General features: G+C 34.4%; 1 long non-coding RNA gene and 2 pseudogenes across 1 annotated transcript; 2 read left to right on the plus strand and 1 right to left on the minus strand.

Annotated features, from left to right (window-relative positions):
• Positions 1 to 23644, plus strand: part of LOC128182348 (RRP12-like protein) — an 89653-nt pseudogene that overhangs the window by 42365 nt on the left and 23644 nt on the right.
• Positions 17 to 2428, minus strand: LOC128182332 (uncharacterized; annotated as a pseudogene).
• Positions 13214 to 14160, plus strand: LOC128182350 (uncharacterized). The gene is made up of 3 exons (XR_008243405.1): positions 13214 to 13305; positions 13564 to 13717; positions 14023 to 14160. It is a non-coding gene; the product is annotated as an uncharacterized LOC128182350 (long non-coding RNA).

Genomic DNA, 23644 nt, shown 5'->3' on the forward strand with positions numbered 1-23644 from the left:
TGAATTCTATTTGGGTTAATATACCTGTATCACTCCTCTTTATAAGTAATGGGCCTCAGTCCCTTTGTGACCTCGTTCCATTGCTGGTAAAGAATTGAGTGTTACACGTCCATTAACCTTCGTCATTATAATACATGTAACAAAAAGTTTGTTCAGATAACCACATGTAAGTTAAACATATAGAGACCATTACCTTGTTTCATGTTAAATACAATGACTGTTGACATGTTAAAGAATATGCATCAAATGATGAAGAGAGTTTGTTTATATATTGTAATATGAATATTGAGTTATTTGATACACATGTTACCAATTACATAAACACAGCCATTTTGTTAAAATATACTATACAAGAATGGACAGTCTACATGTAATATGAAAGAAACAAATTGTTTGCATTAAAATTTTGGTGTTAAAACGCACATAGTTTGATGACATGCAACATAACAAAATACATGGTAACCTACATGTTTATATATAAACACAGTCAACAATTTGTTACATACAATAGAAAAACTTACATGACCCGATAACACAGATTATATATATTTTATCTGTAATGATAAATAGCTATGTAATATAAACACACACACTATTCTCATCTAATCTAGATGGTATATTCAGGAGCAATACAAACATTGTCTTTACATGTTATAACTACACACAGTATGTAATGTATACTTGGTTCATTTGTTCACATCTAATTCATGCAGTTAATTGATTTACATGTAATATTGAATTTTCTTCACTTTACCTGTGTACTCCTCAGTCACAAAGAGGTTGTCTCTGGTGTCCACACATAAACCCCATGGATCCTGTAAATGACAGTTGTCAATGTAGCGGAGGAACTGTCCGTCCTGATCCAGGATGTGGATACGGTCGTTGTATCGGTCTGCTGTCAGGATCCGACCCTGGCTGTCTGTTGTGATGCCGTATGGATAGAATGATTCCTTGGTAGTAGAGGGAGGACCAGTGTAGGTAAACCGGAGTTTCCCGGCCTGATTGACCACCACTACTGCATGGGCTTCATTGTCTGACACACAGATATCTAGGTTCCTGTTCTCACTGATGTATTTATTGTAACCAGATGAATAGAGAGGTTGCCCTTTGTCGTCGTACTGAATACTTTGTTTCTCTGTGGAGCCAGAGTAACACACAACTTTTGTTTGTTTATAATCATCACTGACCACGACAACCAGGAGGTCACCAGAGGAGGTACTACAGACACGGCGAGGTTTCCACCCCTGTAGTCTGATCACTGTCTGTATCTGTGTATTCTTCACTTTGTTCACAGTTCTATCTTTGTAATCAGCATAAACTAGATCCCCACTCCTTGTCACTGCTATGTCCCATGGTCTGTTCCCTGACTTGGTTTGGATGGACTCCACTAGTTCTCCTTGGAGGTTGAAGAGTTTCATCATGTTGTCATCACCACGTGTCCATACTTCTGTATCATTCAGACACGTCACACTGAATATATATTTATACCCTGTGTTTATAGCTCTGATAACCTGGGGTACATCCATCAGTGACCGGTCTGGGGGAGAGGATTCAGCTCCCTGGGGCGGCATGCTGTAGTCTTGTTCCTCGGTTGTAAAAGATAATGCTGACAGAGAACCAAACTGTTCAATCAGCTGATCTGTGTGGATTTCCTGAGGCTTAAAGTTTGGTAAGGACACTTTGAGTTTAGGAGGCAATCTTCTGAATTCAGCGTTCCTGGATTTGTACTCAGAGACAAGTCAGACATCTTTGGAGTTCAGTAACTTCTTCAGTTCAGCAATGGTCTGTGTGATTTCAGAAATTGTGTGTGTGATTTCATTTTCCTGTTTATTCAGGACAACCAGATGTTTGGATTCCATTTCCTCCACATTAGATTTCAGGTTTGTGATAATGGTGTCTATTTCTCTGTGCCAGACTTCTCCTTGTTTGTCAATTGCTGTTGTCAATTTCTGGGAGTTTTTACTCAGTTCAGCTTTCTGCACTGTGATAATGGATGCACTCTCTTGGTATTTAGGATAAATGAATTTCTCCAATTCTTGCAAATTTTTTTGCAACTTTTCCGTTTTGCTTTCAAAGGTTTTAAGAATGTCAACTTGTATATGACCTAAATGTTTTTTAGACGAAATACATAGTGCACAAATAGGAATGTCACATTGTTCACAGTGGAGTTCACATTGTTTGGTGGGGTGTTTTCTACACTTGGGATAGTTCAGAGTGGTTAGATATTGTTTAAGTGACACCACTTTATGAACAACAGAGGAATCGGATAAATGTTTCTCTACACAGTCTTTACACAGATGTATATGACAAACTTCACAGTGCATGGGGGCCACAGAGACCTGACACAGGGTGCAGCGTACAACATCCTGGGCACTGTTCCTGGGGTCCATTGTCAGGGAACCTTTATGTACTATCTAGGGGGATCAACATTTATCTGAAAAGAATTTGGAACCTGTAAATACATGTCAAAATTACATGAATAATATTAAATTTAATAGACATCAAATTAATTTTATGCAGTACCTACGTACATGCCATATATTAATTAATTTATACCATTACATGCTATTGTTTTTATAGGTGGAACTTATCTTTTAAAACAGTTTAAAGTAACTTATTACAAATAAATGTTTATAACTTAATATATAGTCTTTAAAACTGTCAGATTATTTATAAATAAGTAATTTGAAGAACTTACTTATTCAAATCCACAGGTAAACTACCAAAAATCACAACCCAACATGGCAGGTTCTGGGTGTTTAATCTTTCTTCCTGGTCTCCCAGCTACCCATGGGATTTATAGGTTGCAACATTCTCTTTCCAATCTACATGTAGATGGCAAATTATTGTTCTTCAGGTCAACACAATATGGTTAATTCTAATATCAAAGTATCAAATTCTCAAAATCAAAGAAAATGAAAACCAATTTATATTCCAAAATAATTACTTGCACATGTATATTTGTAAGGTCTCAATCATTAATATCTATACACTAGCAAGATGTAGCACCCCCCCCCCCCCCCTCCAAATCTCCCCCGGAAAAATAATTACCAGTCATAGAAAAGGGTTAAGATACATTTATTAAGAAGAAAAAACCCAATTGATATTAAGAAAAAAGTCATACCTGCATGTTCTAGGGTTTCCAGAGATTACATTCATTTTACAAACAACTTTAGAACCATAATGTTCTCCTATTGAAAAACGTAAAAATCCAACATGGCGGGCCGTAGATGTTTATTGTTCCTGGTCCTCCTACCTGTACAGGATCACATGATTCAGACGTAAATGTCAGGTACACACCTGTAATATGACAAAGACAGGTAAATCAGATATCCGAGTACTCTCAAATCTAGGTCAAACATTGTGAAAGTTTAAACGGGAAACAGCATTTTTTATTTGGTGAAAACAGAGAAACAGTAAAAAACATTCAGTTTTGATTCTTTAATTTTTTTTTTTTAAAACATGCACCCCACTTAAAAAAATATTCTGCAATTGTGTGTGTTGGAGGAGGAGAGGGGATGTGTATAGGAATATAGGAATCGGGATGATCCATTTTAGAAACAACATTTTGTATTTAAAAGCTTAAGGTTACTCTAAGTTACTAAAAAACAAACGTAAAATGAACAATGTTATTGATAACAATAGTTTCAAGCCATAAGGTGAAATTCATACTGTGTGTTGACTGTGTAAAATTGACTTGATTCCTGTATTGTGTCTATACACAGGGTGTGCTGTCAACTGGCAAGCTGCGGGACAGTCCCAGATTTCCTTACAAAGCAGAGCTTGACCACGCTATTGGAGCAGCCATCAATTATCTTGGACCATGGCACATCCTTGAAGCTGTGCCTCTCAACATCATGCACAGGAGATGCGTGAGTGGGATTCAGTTAATTGGGGAAGCATTTTTATATATCGCTGATTCTTTAAAATTGTTTAAACTAAATTGGCCCCTGAATGATTATTTGGCCTCACAAGGGGTTCAGATTTTGATGTAGGTTTATATCCTAGCTGTATATGGGTATATCCATCTAACTATTTTTAGAATCGGTAGGACAACAAAGTAGTGCCTTTATGCAAAATAGTCCCTATACTTGCAGAGTGTATACACATTTATTGGGACAATTTAAACCAGAATACTTGACACATGTCAGAAAAGAGGATTTGCAATTTTAAAAACAAGTGTCAAAACTGAATTATCATTTGAAGAAAAATCGAATTGAAACTGTTTGATGTACACCCTTTCCAAAACTGAGAAAATGAATCTTGACTTCAAACTACTAAATTTTAACAGGAAAGATACAATATGATGAGCTTTCATTCAGGAGGTCCCTCGTTGCTGAATGAAAATAAGGGCCGGAGCTATAAATCCAAACGTTAACATTACCACCTATGGAAAATGCATTAGTGGACTATACCCATATTAAGCTCCATGCTGGTAATTATAATAGGCATATTTCTTGTTAATTTGCAATTATTATGATAAAGGTGCATTTTTATTTCGTTCATCTTCTCATTTATGTGAACAAACTTAATTTCCAACAAGTTTAATCATTTTAATAACACATTTTATAGGAAATATCCATCACAACCCCCCCCCCCCCCCCGGGTTTAAAAAAACCAATTTAAATTAAAGAAATTATGATTTAAACTTGAATATGATTTATTGTGAGTTTTTACATTAAAAAAAATATATGTGTTTCTAATTATATATGAGTTTAGAAGACATTTTTATAAATTTTGAGACCAATTATCACTTCGGGTTTTTAGTGCGATCATTTCAAGCGAGCAAAAGTGAAAGAAGAGAAGCCGAAAGTTTCTGGTGAGGAAAAATACTTCATTCTAGCAGTGTCCAGCTATCTAAGATTAGTTTGCATTGTAAGGGAATTGTATATTAGTGTCCGTTAGGTTCCAATTCTATATTTATGATGATAGATTTACATTAAAGGAAGTGAACATGAAAAAATTATCATGGCCTTAAATTTGTCTGTTTGATGTCTGAAAACCGTTTAGACAGAGCTTTCCTCAGTAAAAAGATATACCACTTAGAATAACTAATTCTTGCAATCCATGAGTGCTGCCATATTGTTAAAATCATTACCTCCCTGCTGGGTTATCTCTAAGCATCTAAGAGAGGGCAGCACTGATGCTGCCGTCAGTGAGAACACATTGCATTTTTACACACGTGTAGTAACAGGGATAAAATGCCATCATCAAAATGTGAATGGAAACTTGAAAGGAATGTAAAGAGTTGTCATTTTAAACAGTGTTTATGGAGGAAGATTTTGGATCTCAGAATGATGCATTCCCACCAGCAGTTAATGTGACATGTTACTAGAATGGAATGTCCGTGGATCAGTGTTATTGTGACCTATTTTTTCTTGCACTCGGGAATTTCTTGTTTATGAGTTTGAACATTATGTGTGCTACATAAATGAGCACACAAGGTGCATTGCACAGCATCCTGACTTTTAAAAAGTGTCTTAGTCCTGTTATTCTTCTGACAGCATAAACAGAACCGGCGTACATATCATCAAGATCTTATGTAAAAAAAAAAAACAAATCAGAAAAATTTCCAGGGCATTTAAATAAAAAGTAACGGTAAGAAACCCCACATGGAAAATGGACTTACAATTTTATATTAATTTAAATTGAAATCTAAAAACAGCATTTTATTTATGTAAACACTGACTGCCACATGCATCTCCGTACAAACATCTGGAATGTGATGGTCTTATATTTCACGAATTAATTTATCTATATTCATTTTTTGTACCAATCATAAATAGTTATCTGAGGTTCATTTATAGAAATGTACTAAATCCTTGTCTTCTCATGACAGTACACAAAATTTTTCTTCACATCAAGGCATAATTTTTCTCCTCAACTTTTATCAACTCTGTACATAAACACTGGCCTAGTTCCAACATTGACCCAGTCACCAGCAGCAATGTGGCTTATCTACGTCAGAGAACAGATGCATGCTGGGGAATAATGGATTACCTCCATAAACCTTTCACTGAGAGTGTTAAATTGATAAAATCTCTTGATAGAAATAAACAAATAGGTAACAGACCTCATTTTTAAGTTTCAAAAGGCTTTTATAATTTATTAAGCAACAATTATTTTTTTCATGTTCACTTCCTTTAAATTTGAGTAAATTAATTTGTCATGCATGTGACATGACTATGTACCGAAGATGTAGGTATGCACTCTTTAACATGTAGAAACCTACCATGTTGGTAAGTACTTAATCCACAAAACCTATCTTAATTTGTTAATCATAATCAAAATTAAATTGAAATCAGTAATCATTTTAAGTAGATATTTACTAGTATTGATATATTCATACTATTGAAAAAAATAGATCAATATGTTGGGGTGGGGGTTGATACTGAATGTTGGTGGGGGGGGGGGGTGTTGGTCTTTAGGCTTTATAGATGTGTTGTGCATGAAGATGTAGTTATTGTTGCCTATCTGTTCTCTCTTTCTGTGTGTATCCCTCTCTCTCTCTCTCATTTATTTTCTCTCTCTCTCTCTCTCTCTCTCTCTCTCTCTCTCTCATATACTTTGGCCAGAACTTTACATGCAGATAATTTAGAATATTAGATACTGGGAAACTTTATATTGATTTACAATACTACATATTTCACAGACTTAGTGGGTATTTCTTGTTCTTCTGGATTTTAAACTTTTATTAGTTAAATTTAGACTCTCTTCCACAGGATATGTGTTTTGATAAATTTTGTTAAATTTGTTACCATGGTAACAATATACAAGAGTAAAAAGAAAAACTCCTTATTAGCAAGTTTCTTTTCCCTATGACATATATTTAATGAGTTAAGTCATGGTGCTTTTGTTCCAAAATTATGCTTAAATAAAAGTTCAGCAAATATTACGCTTACGTGAGTTAGAAAAACTCATCACTATGACGTCATTATGAAGTCATAGGTGAGGTAATCTCAAGCTAGCATCAAAATGGAGCAAAAACTGAATTTAGGGCTTTACATTATAGAGTCATATAACTTTATTATTTATAAACCAATACCTACATGTAATACCTTGATGGATAGGGAAATTCCTATACTTTTCTAATTTACCTTTTTCGTGGTATTTGAAAACAATTCTTTTTTGTAAATAAGAGAAAACGCGTGATTTTTACAACAACATTTTTAGAAAATCAGACATATTTGAGCTCTTCATATGAATATGAACAAAATAAATTTGGTTAAATATTGAATGTTTATGTTTTACATGTATTTCAATCCTTGAGATTAAAGTTTCCTCAATTTATGCTATTTGAAGAGCTTCGAGTGCCAATGAGCTATATGTTGTTTAGGTAAATTATGACTGGACTGTTTCTTCAGATTTCATGCATGTGTATCAATGCTGCAAAATCCATAATTATGTATAATTGAATTTTTCCAAATTTGGAATCATGGTTCAGTATAGTGTTTAGAGTAAATATTTCAGCTAAGAATTGTAAATAACCACAATAACTGTTTTATACAAACAACTGTTAAGGGTCTTTTGGAGAACTGAAATGCTGAATGTGATATGTCTGTCACAATAAAATCATCTTAGAAAAGGGACTTGATTATAAAAATAAGAATATCCAGGGGGAAACAGATTTGTTTGTATAGGATCTACATGTATTACACCACATTGTCCAGATATTTTGTATTGACTCCATGAAGCTGATTTTATCATGCTTATTGTTGCTCAGGTGAGCGATGTGGCCCATGGGCCTCTTGTTTTAGCCTCATGTTATCATTGAGTGCATAGTGTTGAAGCTACAATATATGTAGTATAAAACCTTCAAAAATAATCTCCGTTACAGACACATCTTATTTGTGTTGGACATTTCAGTAACTACCAATGAAGAATAACTTGGTTGTCCACAAGATTTTGTTTTTTGTTTATTTCAGTGATGACTACACCTTTCCTCATGGCTGGTTGATTCCAGTAATCAGAGATAATGTTGGAAACACAGAGTTAGGGTTCTTTACGACCTACTTTCTCCCCCTGGCTGCTAAACTCAAGGAGAGATGTAAGGTTTCTTCTGTGTGCATTGAAAAGGTATTAAGTCTATTAATGTTTAGTCGGTCAAAGAATACTTCAATGGCATGATATATATACGGTAGATAAATGTTATGGTTTCTTACTTTCTACACATAGTCAATTTTGATTAGGTTTAACAGTAAGAATTGCTTATATTCTCTCGTTCATTTGTGTTTGGAAATGTGGGCTATGATTGTTGAAAGCTTTTGTTTTAATTGTTTGTGATGAGTTGTTTGGGGGTTTTTTTTTAATAATTATAGAATGATTTTAGAAGTGATGTATTTTCAGTTTTTGATGTATTTTGCTTCGACAGCTTTGGAGGCGGAGTCAACTGGTAACCAAGTTGTGTGCAAGTCTTACGATGCTCTACAGAGACAGATCTGGTCCCTACTACCTGGCTTCTGTAACCAACCAACAGACCTCCCACAGATAACACAACCTCAGGTTATACAACCTCACACAGATAACACAACCTCAGGTTATACAACCTCACACAGGTAACACAACCACACACAGGTAACATAACCTCACACAGGTAACACAACCACACACAGGTAACATAACCTCACACAGGTAACACAACCACACACAGGTAACACAACCTCACACAGATAAAACAACCACAAACAGCGAACACAACCACACACAGGTATTACAACCTCATATAGGTAATACAACCTTACAAAGGTAGCAAACCCACACAGGTACAACAACCACACACAGGTGACACAACCTCAGTTAATACACCCTCACACAGGTAACAACCACACACTGGTAACACACCTTACACAGGTAGCACAACCTCACACAGGTAATACAAACTTACACATACAACTTCATACAGGTAATACAACCTCACAATGTAACTTATGTAATTTAAACCTCAAACTGTAACCAACGAAACAGACCACACATAGGTAATACATCCTCGAACTGTAACCTTTGTTATTACAAACCTCAAACTTAGTAAACCCACTGACTTCATACAGGTAATACCGGTACATAATTATTGTGCCGTTGTTTTCCAGTGAGGGAGAAGACCTGAGGGTGGAGGTCATGTCTGATCTGAGGAAGCTCATCAACAAAAGCAAAGAGGACGGTGAGATTTCTGTTTTTTAAGGTGGCTCACAACATCGTGAAATATTTCTCAAATCAACAGAAAATTACTTGATCATGATAGATATCATAATGGACAAGAAATATGCAAGTCTAATAGGCCAAAAAATGTGCAATTTTGGATAGAAAATTACATTTTCAAAAATGTATTTCAGTTAACATGAACAAAAGCTCCAGACAGATTCGAACTCATCATCTGCGGTTCAGAAGCCTAGTACTTTAACCACTGAGCTACGACCATATACAACCAAAATGAACGATATAAACAGTTTAACAAAACATTTAAATCGCCATCTTGTGACGTAGTGTCTTAAAAAGTATAAGTGTAGGTGTAGTGAGGTACCTTAAGCTCAATTTTTTCTAAGAAACTCATATATTTTGTTCTCAGCTGAATTTTGGGGGAAATTATATTGTAACTAGCTTTTTGAGATAAATCTGAAATGTAGATGAGAGAAAACCTATTTGCCAATGGTAGATTAGTTTGTTTCAGTACATTACGAAAGAAATATTTTTTGAGAAATCTCAGATTTGAGAAGAACTAATTGGTTCTTACCACGAAGTGAGCTCTGTTGCTGAGTTATAGAGGAAGACAAATATTTGGGTTTTATCATTGTTGCCGTCTACTTTAAAAGCTCTTTCTAGTTTAAGGTGCATTGACTCTCATATAAGAGAGATCACTATTGTATAACTCTATCTGAGATTTAGAATAGACTTGTACCTTTAATGAATATGCTAATGAAACAGTTGAAGAAAATGTAAAAAGCAACTGCAAGATGCTTTTGATACTATGAGAAAAAATTATTCTGTGAAAGAGTTTGATTTGAGATGTCATGGATAGTTTTTTGCCATGTTCAGAGACAATTACTGTGTAATACAATTTGAAAATACATGTCTTTGAAAAGACAAGATTTCATTCCAGTATCTAGAATTGTTAGATGTACATGTACATGTAAGTCTGTGGTGGAGCGTTGCTCTTACAATGCTCAAACATCTATTGGAATTTCAATGACACGAGAGAATTTTATTTTACAGAGGAGTGCAAAAAGGAGGTGGCAAGGTTTGCCAAGAACTTCCCGCCGATCTTGTTCAACCTGTTATCGACGGAACCAGAGAACACTAAGGACACCGCCTGATTGGCTGTCCTAGAAACCATCAAGTACTACCTACACATAGCGGACACTGCGGTATTTATTTTACAGTAGCAATGTCTTCCATTCTTATGCAGGTTCTTATTTTAGATTGACATGCGAATTAGCAGGTGGAATACATGTACTACAATCTGTGTAAAACACTTAACCATTAAAAAAAAATTGGGTCTTCATAGCTTGTTTGTGTTTAGTGTTGTGTTGATCTCTCTTTCAGCTTGTGAACACATACTGTGATAAATGTAAAGAAAAGTTCCATGAAGAAGGCATTTCATCATTTAAAAGGTTGGAGGCACTCATTCTTTGGTTTTTAAGTTGACACGAATCCTCAGTTATACAGGGCCATTTTTACCAAATCAAAGTTAACGTTAAGATACCACCCCCATTTATTATATTTGTCCTAATGTTGTTTATTTTGCTTTCTGTAGGCAAGCTTTGCTGGATCTTCTTCTTGTGATGTTACCTCTTGTAGAGGAAATCGGGTGAAGGAAGTTTTCCAACTTGTGACACAGTTTCTATCAGTGAGTTGAACTATACAGTCATTTACTAGATATTGTATTTCTACTAAATAAGAGTTTAAATATTTTTAATGTTTCAACAGTTTTGTGTTACTCACATAGGCTTAAATAGTGAAAGATTTGATTAAATCCAATATTGTTGTGCTGTTCTTTTGTTGATAGGTACAAGAAGTAATCTGGTGAACCTTCTGATAGATCCTCCTTAATAGTACTATTTTCTCTGATCTGTTTCTCCTACAGGACACAGACAAGACTTTACAGAAGAAGTGTTACCGAGTGTTAGAGGACCTGTGTGGGAGCCCCTCCCCCGCCTGTCAGGAGTTCCTTACCCAGAACCTCCCCGGTATCCAGGGGGTGCTCCTCAACTCCCTCTCTAGTTCCAGTCCCTCATCAAAAGCGGTAAGATACTATAGATTCCTTATTTTTAATTCCGCGATTCAACAGTTTTCCATCAAAGCGCGAGAATGCCGAAATTTTATCATACTTTCATGTAGTTTTCATATGTCCCAAAATTAAAAGTGAATTTCGCGAGGCTGGCTTCTCGTGGTTTTACTATGTATTAATTCCTCGCGTTTAGTTAGGAATTTACAATATATAACCAACTCTATGCTTTAACATTCTGATTAGATATACTCTTTACAGGGTTGATGTTGTCTCAATGCTTACAATATTCTGTTTAAATACTCAATTCAAAGTTGAATTGGTCTCCTTCAGCTGTCTTTTAAAAAAGTGTTTTGCTTTTATTTGAACTTTATTATACTACAGTAAATGATACTGTTTTATATTCTGACTGGTCCATTGAATGTGCTGGTGAATTCGGCAAAATACAGAGAGATGAAATACATGTACATGTTTATTGTGTAGAACTCTCTAATGTTCTTTCTCTGTCTCTCGTGATCACTTTCTTTAGATTTTAAGCTTGGTCTAGTGTTTTCTGATCAAGAAACAAAGCAAACTTCAAGGTTAAATTAAGAGTATTTTGTTTCTTTTCCAGCTTCGTCTGCGCTGTTTAATCAACATATTTTTAAGTTATTGCTGGAGGAGCAGAAGGACTTCTTGTTAGCTGTTGTACTGAGAGGTAAATGTCAATATCGTTAAGGTAATGGTCTCCTAGAGAAATATTCCTAACCAATGTAAGGGAGTCTAAGCTGTGATGAGAAATAAAGTTTAATGTATATCTGTATTGACATTATGGTAATGGTCAATAAATACTTGTATACCTGTATATAGATATAACATTAAAATTTTATATTGATAGAGAAATAAATTGTCATTTTTCTTATAATAAACATGTAAAAAAAAAATCAGGAAAAAGGTTCTGTGTAATTGTTTTTACTTGTAGAAAAGATGCATTTGATGATGATTAATCAAAACATTTAAGACAGGCAATCTTTCAGAATAAATGCTCACTGTAGTATTTCTTTACAAACTGTGTACTTTTGAGGGCCAGGTAATACATATATTGTGCAATGTAGTACAGCTCTTCTTACATTTACCTTGATATTTTGACAGACAATTCTGTGCACCAAAGAGATAGGAGAGAAGGCTGGCTCTGCTTCATACCTACTGTTGGTGGAGATGGGCCGTGCCAAGATACGATGGAATAAAGATGAAAACGGTATTATGTTCAGTTGGTTTCTTTAAGCATATATTTAGAGCTTAGAAATGAATTTCATGTTGTAGATTTACTTGAGACAAGTAATTCATCAACAAATACCTTACTAGTAACCACTTGTATAACAGGTTTTTTTTCTTTCTATGTGTAATTAGTTTTCATTTTATTGGATGTGACAGGTGTCCTTCTTCCTCAATAACAAGTGCTTTCTCATGAACAGGTGCCCTGGAGGACTACTTCCAGATGGTGATGGCAGGACTTGGGGGTTCGCCTCAGATGGTCAGCTCCACCTTACTGGCTCTCACCCGCATTCTCTACGACTTCAAAGGTCAGTGGCTGAAGTAGTGTACAATTAAAAAATAAATTGCATACTGATCTTGTTCTTGCTGCAATTGTATCTTTCACATATTAATATTGGTTAACATGAGTTTTATCATTTTTCACCAAGACATTGTTGTTAACTTTAAAATGTTGCTGTCTACAGCCTCCATCAGTTTCTCATTACTGGAGACAATCGTGGAGAACTTGTGTATATTACTGACATCCAAGACGAGAGAAGTGGTCAAAGCAGCTCTGGGCTTCATGAAGGTCCTTCTCTCTGCCTACCCAGACACTGTGCTGGCACCACATTTAAAACAAATTGTAAACTTGGCTCTTGGAACTAAATCTCTAGTTAATTTTAATGTTTTTTAATGTGTCAATGTTCAGATATGCACTGGCTGATTTGAATGAATCACTGTTGTATTTTTCCTCTTTTCTAGATGTCTAGTCTTGTATCACAGAAAGAGGATTGCAAACACCACTTCAGGTTTAAAGCCAAGGAAATTTATGCCAAACTTATCAAGAAATTTGGGTAAAATTTGGATTTTTTATCACTTTCCATAATTACTTTAAATGTGTACCGTACTATTACATACATGTACATTTATGCAAGTTAAACCAACTACAATGAGGCTCTATTGGAATAATGTGCAAAAGCTTAAAAGCATGAAATGGCATGTTTTGTAATGGAGAATTACTTTGATGCAGTAGATATATAGATCGATGTACATGAATGCAGGATTTTGTAGTTTAGTAACAAGTATATTCTAAAATTAATAACTGGTTCCAGGTATGAGACAATCTTTGGCCTCTCACCACCAAGTATTCACAAGGTGTTGGTAAACAAAGAAGACCCAGGAGAGAGCGAAGAAGAAGAAGAAGGAAAAAGAGGAGGAGTCGGAAGAAGAAAGTGATCAGGAGCACTTCAAGTCCCAGCCAGAGAGGTACTTTGTACATGGATACATGTAATCTTAAATGTTTTATTTTTCCTCAGCGTTTGATTGATCAAATTTTATTAAATGATCATGTTAAAAATTCTATAATAAATCTGAGGCTTATAAACCTTACTACATGTATGCTAAAAATAGAAAATTTATAAACCTTACTTTAATAACATGTATTAACCTCATGAAAAAGCTATAACTGTATAGAATAAGGATAATTTAAAATTAATGTGAACTTTATATAAGTGTGTCTAGGGCATCAATGTTAACTCCATCAAAATTTCTCTCTCTTTGAATTCCAACAGCATGGATGAGCTTCTGAGGGACACCGACTCTGAGGAAGAAGGAGAGACGAAGGGGGCACGCAAACCAAGGGACAGAACTCAGGCTAAACTGGCCTGGCTACAAGAAGGAGGGGACATCATGGACTTCCTGGACCCCAGTGCATCCAAGAAAGTTCTCGGTAAGTCACAGGAAATGCTCCATTTTAAGGGAGTGGGGGCTTTTGTTTTACGGGGTTTGAAAAACTGGCATAAATAAAATGAGGCAAGTCCTTTGTGACAAACAAAACACAAACCATACTTTTTCATATAAGATTTACTTTAAGAATTGATTGAATGAAATAAATATCAAATCCTTGTAGTTAATTACGATGTTTTTTATCCATGTTGATAAAGTGGACATGCATTTAATTGCATGTGATGTTGAAAACAATTGAAGGCCGTCATTAATGTTTGCAACATTTTATTGATAACAACAAAGCCAGGAGAAAAGAGAGAACAAAAAACAAAAAAGAAGGAAGCTGAGTTTAAGACGGCTCCCGATGGACGACTGATCATTACAGAGTCAGGGTCATGTAGGCTCTTATTGGATGCAAGAAATAGTGACAGAATAAGAGAAGATCAGGGTCACACATACTCTTTATCATGTTCACGGGAGTCTCGAGATATATGTAAGAATAAATAAAATCAGGGTTACACAAACTGTTTATCATGATTATAGGTGTATAGAGTTATACAGCATGTCAGAATAAAAAAAAATTCAAACACCTCTTTCTTAAGGTAATTCTATACTCGGCACTAAATGGGCTCGATCAATCATTAAAAGCTTAGCTTTAAATGATAAATATACATTCTAGCAATTGATATACAAAATAAAATATGTATGTTTACATGCTAGTTTGTTTGTTATCACCTCTCAGACGGGTGTACCCCCTTGCGAAAATTATTGACGATTATGAAATTTGCCAGACGTCCGTTTTTCCTGAAAATAATTACCAATTTTGCGAAAATTAGAACTGAACATACAAAATAGAGTATAAATATTTATTTAAGCCATATCTCATCAATAATTTTGCGCAAATTTTTGTAAGTAAGTACGCTTTATGGACCTGATGTATCAAAATAGAAAACAAAAAATGCAATGCTAGTATCACGTTAGGTAATTTTTTTCACTATTTTATGGACTCAAACTTAAATCCATGGTGTTTATTCTATAGATTGACATCTTAGAAAAAAAGATTTGGTAAAATAAATTATATGTTGACGGATTACTTTTCACGCTATAAGCTCTAAACCAAGTATACCCTGACGAAAAAATCCGTAAAAATCACATTTTGCTACAGTTTTCTGCCTAGTTCGGTCAACAATGTTAGATATCATTTAAACATTAATTAATTGACGATTGATTAAAATCGAAATAGCTTCTGTCTCTAAATTTAAACCGGTTTTAGTAAAAGAAAAAGAAAAATTCGGGGGGGGGGGGGTCAAAACAAAGAAGATATAAGCATACTTGAGATCCTGGTTAATCAGAAACTTCGATTTTCATTTTACTTTAACAGAATCGAGTTTCTCAACATTAATCATTTATATCTCTCATAGAATACATATATTACCGTTCTAATTGCTTATTATTGCCATTGTTTACAACAGCGATGTAGACCAAAATCAATACCGGGTATCAAAAATACTTTGTAAAAGTTGAACCAATATTGTAAAATCCGTATTATGACGTAGTGCGATACTCAGACTACTTTAAAGAGTTGTTCATGAATAGAAAAGTTTGATCCGTGCTATTTAATATATGATAGACTTCTACTGGTTCTTGCCAAAAAATATTTCTACATTAGATGCAGATAACTGTGTAATATTCTGATTCATGGTAGATACAGTTTTCATGATCATTAAATGTAGAAATATAATGTTATATTGCAGAACCTGAGAAAATTGCAGGTGATGTTGGTGAGTTAGATGACTTATTGAATGCCATTGTGCAAGGTGCAGGGAATGTTAAGGTAAATAATGAAATCAGTTTATCACAAAAGTGTTTCATGCAGAGGAAATATTCTCCTGCCATAAATGAATCTTTTAACATGAATCATTTTTGTGACAGAAAACCAAGAAGAGGAAGGTGGAGGATTTGGGGTCTGATGAAGAAGGGCTGGCACCCAAATATAAAGGTAACGTTTTTTGTGGATCTCCCAACTAATGCCACCATCATTGTATTATCAAAATCAAATAAATTTTAACAAATTTTCATAGCAAACAAACATCTGAGAACATCACAATTACATGGTAACATAAGTCAAAAATAGTCCACTCTCATATTTTTAATGATAAACAATGAGTAGAATTTTGTGAATATCTATTCCAAGTTAAGAGTGATCTTATTTACTTTAGCTGGAGGTGGGGGCATACACAGACCAATTGTGAAGGCCAAGCAGTCGGCTCCTCATGACCCGGCCAGTGAGTACCGAGCCAAGAAAGCAGGAGGGGACATAAAAAAGACGGGCAAGCCGGACCCCTATGTCTACCTCCCACTCAACTTCCAAGCTCTCAACAAGAGGTAAAACACTTGATGCTCCAAAGCATGGAATGACTACTGAATTATTTTATGCAATATACTCAAGAAATCTGATAGAAAAGTTCTCAAAAAGTGTGCCATTTTTTCATTGATACTGGCAATTGATTAAGACAAATCCTCATCTTATATTAGTGTTGCAAAATTACATTAAATACAGTAGATTCCATATTTAATGTGAGGAATTAAATAATCATGTAAAACTGCGAGAAGCAACCCTCGAGGATTTTAAAATCTCGCTTTTATTTTACAGACAGCTTTGAACTATATGAAATTATAACAAATATTGGTGCTCACGATTTTGTATTCTTGCAATTTGATGCAAAATGGCAGAATTGCGAAATCAAGTATTTGCTTTAAAAAAGGAATTTACAGAATATGGTCAATTACTTTTTAGGCAATTATGTGCATTTTTATTTGATTATAAATAATAATTGTTTATTTCAGCTGTTCAGATTAAAGTTTATTTTGTGAATTTTTTTCTAGGAAAAAGGCAAAGATGACTGGTCGATTTACAAATCTAGTGAAAGGAGCGAAAAAGGGGGCTAAGAAGGGAGCTAAGAAGAAGATGTGATTAGTATTTGGACATTCACACGCTGTGTTATTACTGGGTTGTTTTCTGTTGGTTCCCTTTTCATTCACTATCTAAGCAAGATGTTGTTCAGCATTTGTTCTTGCATTATAGTGATTCAAGTGCGGACTTCACATTCTGAACAATCAAGGTTGTTAGGAAAAAAGTTGATGAAGTTGTTCATTATACCATTAAATTTGAAAAAATGGTTATTATGCCATTTGAAAAAATGGTTATCTGATATGGAAAGAAAAAAATATTGAATTGTATTAAAGTTATGATATTTCAATATTCATTTTATAATTATGTTTTTTATTCAGTTTAATTATATTTACATGTAATTGTGCAGTGAGTTACCGGTATATATCCTTGCAGATTTTGTCTGACGGATTTTTTGAAAACACATTAAATAAGATTAGAATATCGCAGAAAATAATCCTGGATTTTGTTAAAGTCCTGTTTAGGATGAGGTCCTCCTCTGCACATAAATAGTTTTATTTTTATGTTAATTCTTTTCTACAGTTAGAGTTACTGTTGCTTGCGCATTTATTTTACAAAAAACAGTTATATACATGTACATTTTGTACCCATTAAATAATCCTAAACACCATTTAACCACAATATATAAAGTACATGTAGATGTTAGTGAAAACTTATAAGCATCTATTTTCCCCCATTTATTAAGTAGAAGAGAAAACCGGGTTGTTTTCATTCCTTTTTAAAATATAATTGTTGGGGGAAATATCACAAAAATAATTTAAAAATTAGCTACTAGTACTGTATACAGGGTTAATTTCGCCCCGTGTTATGTTCGCCCTTTTACAATTACAAACGGTTTCACTTCGTCTTGAATTCGCCCAGATGCAGTTGTGTTAACAAAGATATTTTTTGGAATTTAGAATTTGCCCAGTTTTAAATTTGCCCTCTGTTAACGAGGGCGAAAGAGGCGAAAATAAAACGGTGCGAATATTTCCCTGTATACAGTATGTAGCGTACAGCTTGACAATACGGATGATTAACCCACGTTTGCTCTCTTTCCATCATACAAATGATCTACAAGGACCTCGCTATCAAGGTGATCGCAGTACAGAACCACCACCAGTCAAGCTGGTAGAGGTATATCCTGGACATTTCAACAATCACTCAAAGATCTTGACTTTGCAGATAACATTGCTTTACTAGCACAGCGACAAAAAGGATATTCTAAGTAGAACTGATGACCTTGTCAAATACAGCAGACAGATTGGACTTGATATAAATGTTAACAAAACAAAATTAATGAAGACTAATTCAATAAAAGATAGTTGGTACCAAAGCAAACAACCACACAATTGAAGAAGTCATTGATTTCGTATGCCTTGGTAGTAAGATCACAGCTATTGGAGACTGTTATGGACGTCTTATACAGGATAACAAAAACCTGTTCAGTTTTTGCAAACCTACGAAACATTTGGAAGACATCAAACATCAGGACCTTCCAAACAAACATAACTGGAGTCCTCCTATACGGTTCTGAGTCCTGGAATGTGACAAATACCATCACTCACGAACTAGACACCTTCAACAAGATGCCTCCGTAGGATCCTCAAGATACTCTGGCCAAACAGGATCAGCAACGAAGACCTGTACAAGACAACTCAAACAGCTGCCATTTCTGGCCAGATAAAAGAAAACGATGGAAGTGGATCGGCTATGTCCTGAGAAAGGAAACAACTCTCGGCTTTTAAATTTTGAATTTTTTTTTTTACTCGAGGTTACTTTGCATAATTCAAGAAAGTTCGAACTTTACTTTTTAAATGATTAACGCTAATTCGCTTAATGCACAATCTTTCAGATTAATTTATAAAAGCGTAACAAGTAAGTTTTTACCCAAATTAATAAGACATTTCTATAAACACGTGCAGTTTTATTCAACGATGATACCACTGCTACATGTGAACACATACTAGTATATCCTGAATTAAAAACAATAAAAAAGATTTTATTATAATATGACAGTCTTTTACTCTCCTTCTTTGCATTTTAGTAGCATAAGAGACGGGATATGTACGCAGTCTGAATACCTTCCACCTTTTTTTTTCTCTAGAAAACGGCTTTTTTATTAGAAAAAAGAGACACAATATTACCAATGGATTAAAATCTGATAAATAAAAATCTCCCTGACCCCTTCACGCGGAAAAGGAATTAAATCTCTCTCTCTCTCTCTCTCTCTCTCTCTCTCCTAGAGTTTATAGCATGTTTATAACATGAATTTCATTCTACATATATCTTGCTTAATATGAAAATCCCACGGTACGTAAAAATAAACAGAGGAACACTCTACACGTGTATCAAATCAGACATATATTGTGTATATTCGCCAGGCATAAGACATAGGTCATAAACAGAATGCATGGACAAACATTAATTTTCATTTCACAAATAAAAAAAATTTCGGTATGATGCTTTTGTAGAAAAAAAACTTTTTGATTACTTTTAACATTTCGTGATTACTAATCTATAATTCTATAAAACAGAATTTTGCACCGTACATTGATTATAAGTCATATTTTAATGTTTCATAAATAAGCTAAGCATAATTTGGTTTAGAATGATAAAAGTTATATAATGACGAATTTCAATTTTATTATTTTGAATTATTTACACTGAACCAATTTATTTTTCCAGGGATCCCCTGACAATTAGTTAAAGTAATTTTAGAGGGCCTGTGGTAGTATTACTTTGAATTTTTCTGTACATAAATGGCTTTAAGAAATCAAATATGTATTTACAGAAAAAAAGTTCTCAGTTGATTAATTGCTGTACATAGCTATTTTGAAGATAAGAGTTAAGCCTCTTGGCGTGTTATAAATGAAATTTCATGCAACCGTTACTAAAATACTGTTATACAACTTTCTCCTTTAAATCCATTCATTATTTTCCAAATGAAAGCTGAATACTATGATACTACATGTATAGTAAATAACAACACATTGTGTGGAATTAGCAACGACACGCTGCGGCTATTTAATATTTGGCATATTAAATGTACACACACATAATTATGGCATAAAGTTGGATCACATGATTTATCTATTTTAATAAAACATTCTGAAAATTTAAACTTTCCGGTGTACGTGTCGTCCTAAACTGGTATTTAATTAACACCTGAGCAATTCTTTATATAGCCTTGCTAATAAACCGGTTCTTAAGAACCAGCAGGCATGTTCACGAAACTTTCCTAAGATATGACCTAAGTGTGTTCCTAAGATATGACTTAGGAAAAAAGTTAGGAACATCCTAAGATCAACTTAGGACACGTCTTAAGATGTAGCTCGACGGTTACTTATGGACATCTTAAGTTAGGATATCCTAACCTTCTACAACCATTCTTATTTTTCACAATTATTCATTCAGATCGAATTCGAGAGACTTGTGTAGGGATAAATTATTAGACATATTGCCAGAGAAAAGTGTACGTCTCGGTAGTTAACACAAAAGGCCTAAAACCAGTAATTTTAATGTATGCATTTTAATAATTTTACATTTACCTAAATATATATCAGTTAACAATAACAATTTAGTTTGTTTTTCTTTAAATGACCCCCCCCCCCCCAAAAAAAAAAAAAAAAAGAATAAAATATTTATCAAGACAGAATTGGCTTACAAGCAGATAATTATGTAAACAACACGTGTGTATGTCATTTCATAATTAACATTTGAGAATCTTGTCATTCAAGTATATGTAATACGTAAACATGCAATTTTCATAGAATTTGAAACGTTACATGAGGAAACACATGTACTCGTACAAACACAACCAATTTCCCTTTAATCTGCAGTATATAGAATACACGAACATGTTAAATAAGAAATAAGTTGTAATATATCTCGAAAATCTATAAATACAGTTCATTTCACATTACAAATTTTTTAAAGATTATTTTTTTCAGAATAAGGTGATAAAAATTAGGAGTGATCACGCATGGTATATGTAACCCGATGTAAATTTACTTTTTATAGCAAAGGACATTTAAATAATCGTTATCAAAAATTATTATAAACAAAACAATGAATGTAACTCATTTAGTGTACAATGTAGATAAAAAAATAAGTGAATAACTTTCATTCGTCCAACACAGAGATAGGATAGTATTTGCGAAAAAAAATAATCTTAATTTGTCAGCTCCAAGGCAGGCATGTAGCAACGGGGAAGTGGTGAGAGTTTGGGGTCCCCCTCCACATCATTTTGTTAAAATGAACATACATGATAGAATAATTGACTATGCCCCCCTCCCGGATTAGGAATTTGATGTTTGTCGAAAATGCTGGAACTGTGGAAAATATTGCCTTAGTTATTCTAGCGGTCTTAAGAAAAGGCTTCACAACATCCCAATATCCCTAAAAACGTGATTTTATAGCTTTAGGATGGTCTTAGGACAAGGTAGGTGATGTCTTAAAGTTAGGACAAAGTTACGGCGGTTCCTAAATTTAAGAGAGATTCGAGAAACAGACTTAAGACTAAGACGTATCCTAAGATGTACTTAGGACGCACCATGGTCCTAAGACAGCTTCGTGAACATGCCTGCTGGTGACACAAACAGGTATTCGAATGAAAACCTTATATATCCGGATAATTCATTATTATACCAAGTAGAGATTGATTTCTGTCTAATTCGTCCCTCAAACGAAAGAAATCATATTTCTATTCAGCAGTGTAAAAAGGCGTAGATATATTCCTTTTTGTTTGTACATGTATCTTTGTTACATTATTTCAATTAAATCAGAGCTTACATTGAATATTTTGTAAAGAAGAAAGCTAGTTCAATGAAAGGCAAAAGCCCTAGAGCTGTACAAATAATTTAATCAATTGGACAAATTAAAATTCAAAACAAAATAAATTCCCTTCTCGCAGCAAACATTTACATATGAAAAATCGAATTAACAATGAGCATGCCCCTGACGTTTTTGATAGCATGTAAAAATAGTGATATTGATGTGTTAATCATAGGTATACGCACACACCGCTCTCCAAGGGATTAGGATCTTCATGATCTGTGAATCTGGTTTTTTTTTTTTGCTTGTCAAGATTTTTATGATTTTGCCAGAGGTTCCAACGCCTATTTACCGTAACTTAACTGTTAATCTTATAGGTTTTGATTATCCTAGTTGAGGGGGGGGGGGAGGGGTTCCAGATGATCTGACCCACCCTCCCCTCTATAGATCAGCGCAATTAAGCCGCAGGGATTTTTTTTTCATCCTAAATTTAATACATATTTCTATTAATATTAAAAGCTAGTAACTGACTATAAATTAAAAATGATGACTACACCAACTTTAATATATTAATGTTTGTTTTAGTTAATTCTGTAAAGGAAAATTCTTTAAAAAAAACAATGGGGGGGGGGGGGGGGTGTACAATTCAAGGTCGGGTTCGGGTTACAACTACGAAAAGGTACTTGTCGTCTGGAGGATGCAGATGGGTATTCTTTTAAAGGGTACTTTATACATAGGGTTAACTTATATTTTTATATTATTATAGATTATTTTAAATTTCAACAGCGTACAATGTTACTTACAAAATGAAAATCCCCTGTGTGTTGCTGTCATTCAGCAAAGGAGTCGGCGATTTTTTCAATTTGTTGTACATTATACAAATATTGACTGGGGTTGAGGGCAACATTGATTATATTAGCCCCCGAGGGACGAAATATTGCCCGACGCGAAGCGGAGGGCAATATTTTCGTCCCAAGGGGGCTAATATAATCAATGTTGCCCGAAAACACAGTCAACATTTGTTTTGTTATATGAAGAAACAAACCAAAATTTAAGAAATTAATTGAAAACAGATCGCCGTAATTTTCTCAGCTCAACAAAGAATTCACGAATTCAATTTTGTGCAAAGTTCATTTCCAAAATATCCTCAGCATCAAACGGTCACTTGTGATATTCCGCCGACCGTACGAATTATCAGACAGGTGTTCTACCTGATTTTACTTCACAGTAATTCGCAAATCCTTATATCCGTTATGATAGCAAACCGTTGCATTGCGCGTTCGTTGTTTACTTGCCTTGACTGACTGTCTATTATGACGTCACCTTGTTTTGGAGTCGCGAAGAATTATTTACGTCACCGTTTACGAATCAACAAATCAGAGGCGATTATTTGAAATAGAGGGAATGTTCTCTAGATATTATTCCTAGCCGGTCAATATCTAAAAAATATTGACCGGTCAATATTTTTCGGACGAGCTGATATTACAATTATTGACTATTCGTCTATATAGAGTTATATAGTGAGAATATACTACTGAATATAACAAAAATAAATAAGAAACAAGCAAAGTCCTACCGGTGGGCTTCGCGAGTGTAGTATTTTGCCTGTTTCTCATTTATTTTCAACTCCGACTCCTGTGCATACATGTACTCAGGCACAGTGCAGTCAGAATAGGTCTTCATGCCTTATAACAAAAACCCCGAATGTTTCTGATAAAGATGAAATTTATTATATAAAATAT

Source organism: Crassostrea angulata, chromosome 4 (genome assembly GCF_025612915.1).
Source record: "Crassostrea angulata isolate pt1a10 chromosome 4, ASM2561291v2, whole genome shotgun sequence".
Classification (NCBI taxonomy): Eukaryota; Metazoa; Mollusca; class Bivalvia; order Ostreida; family Ostreidae; genus Magallana; species Magallana angulata.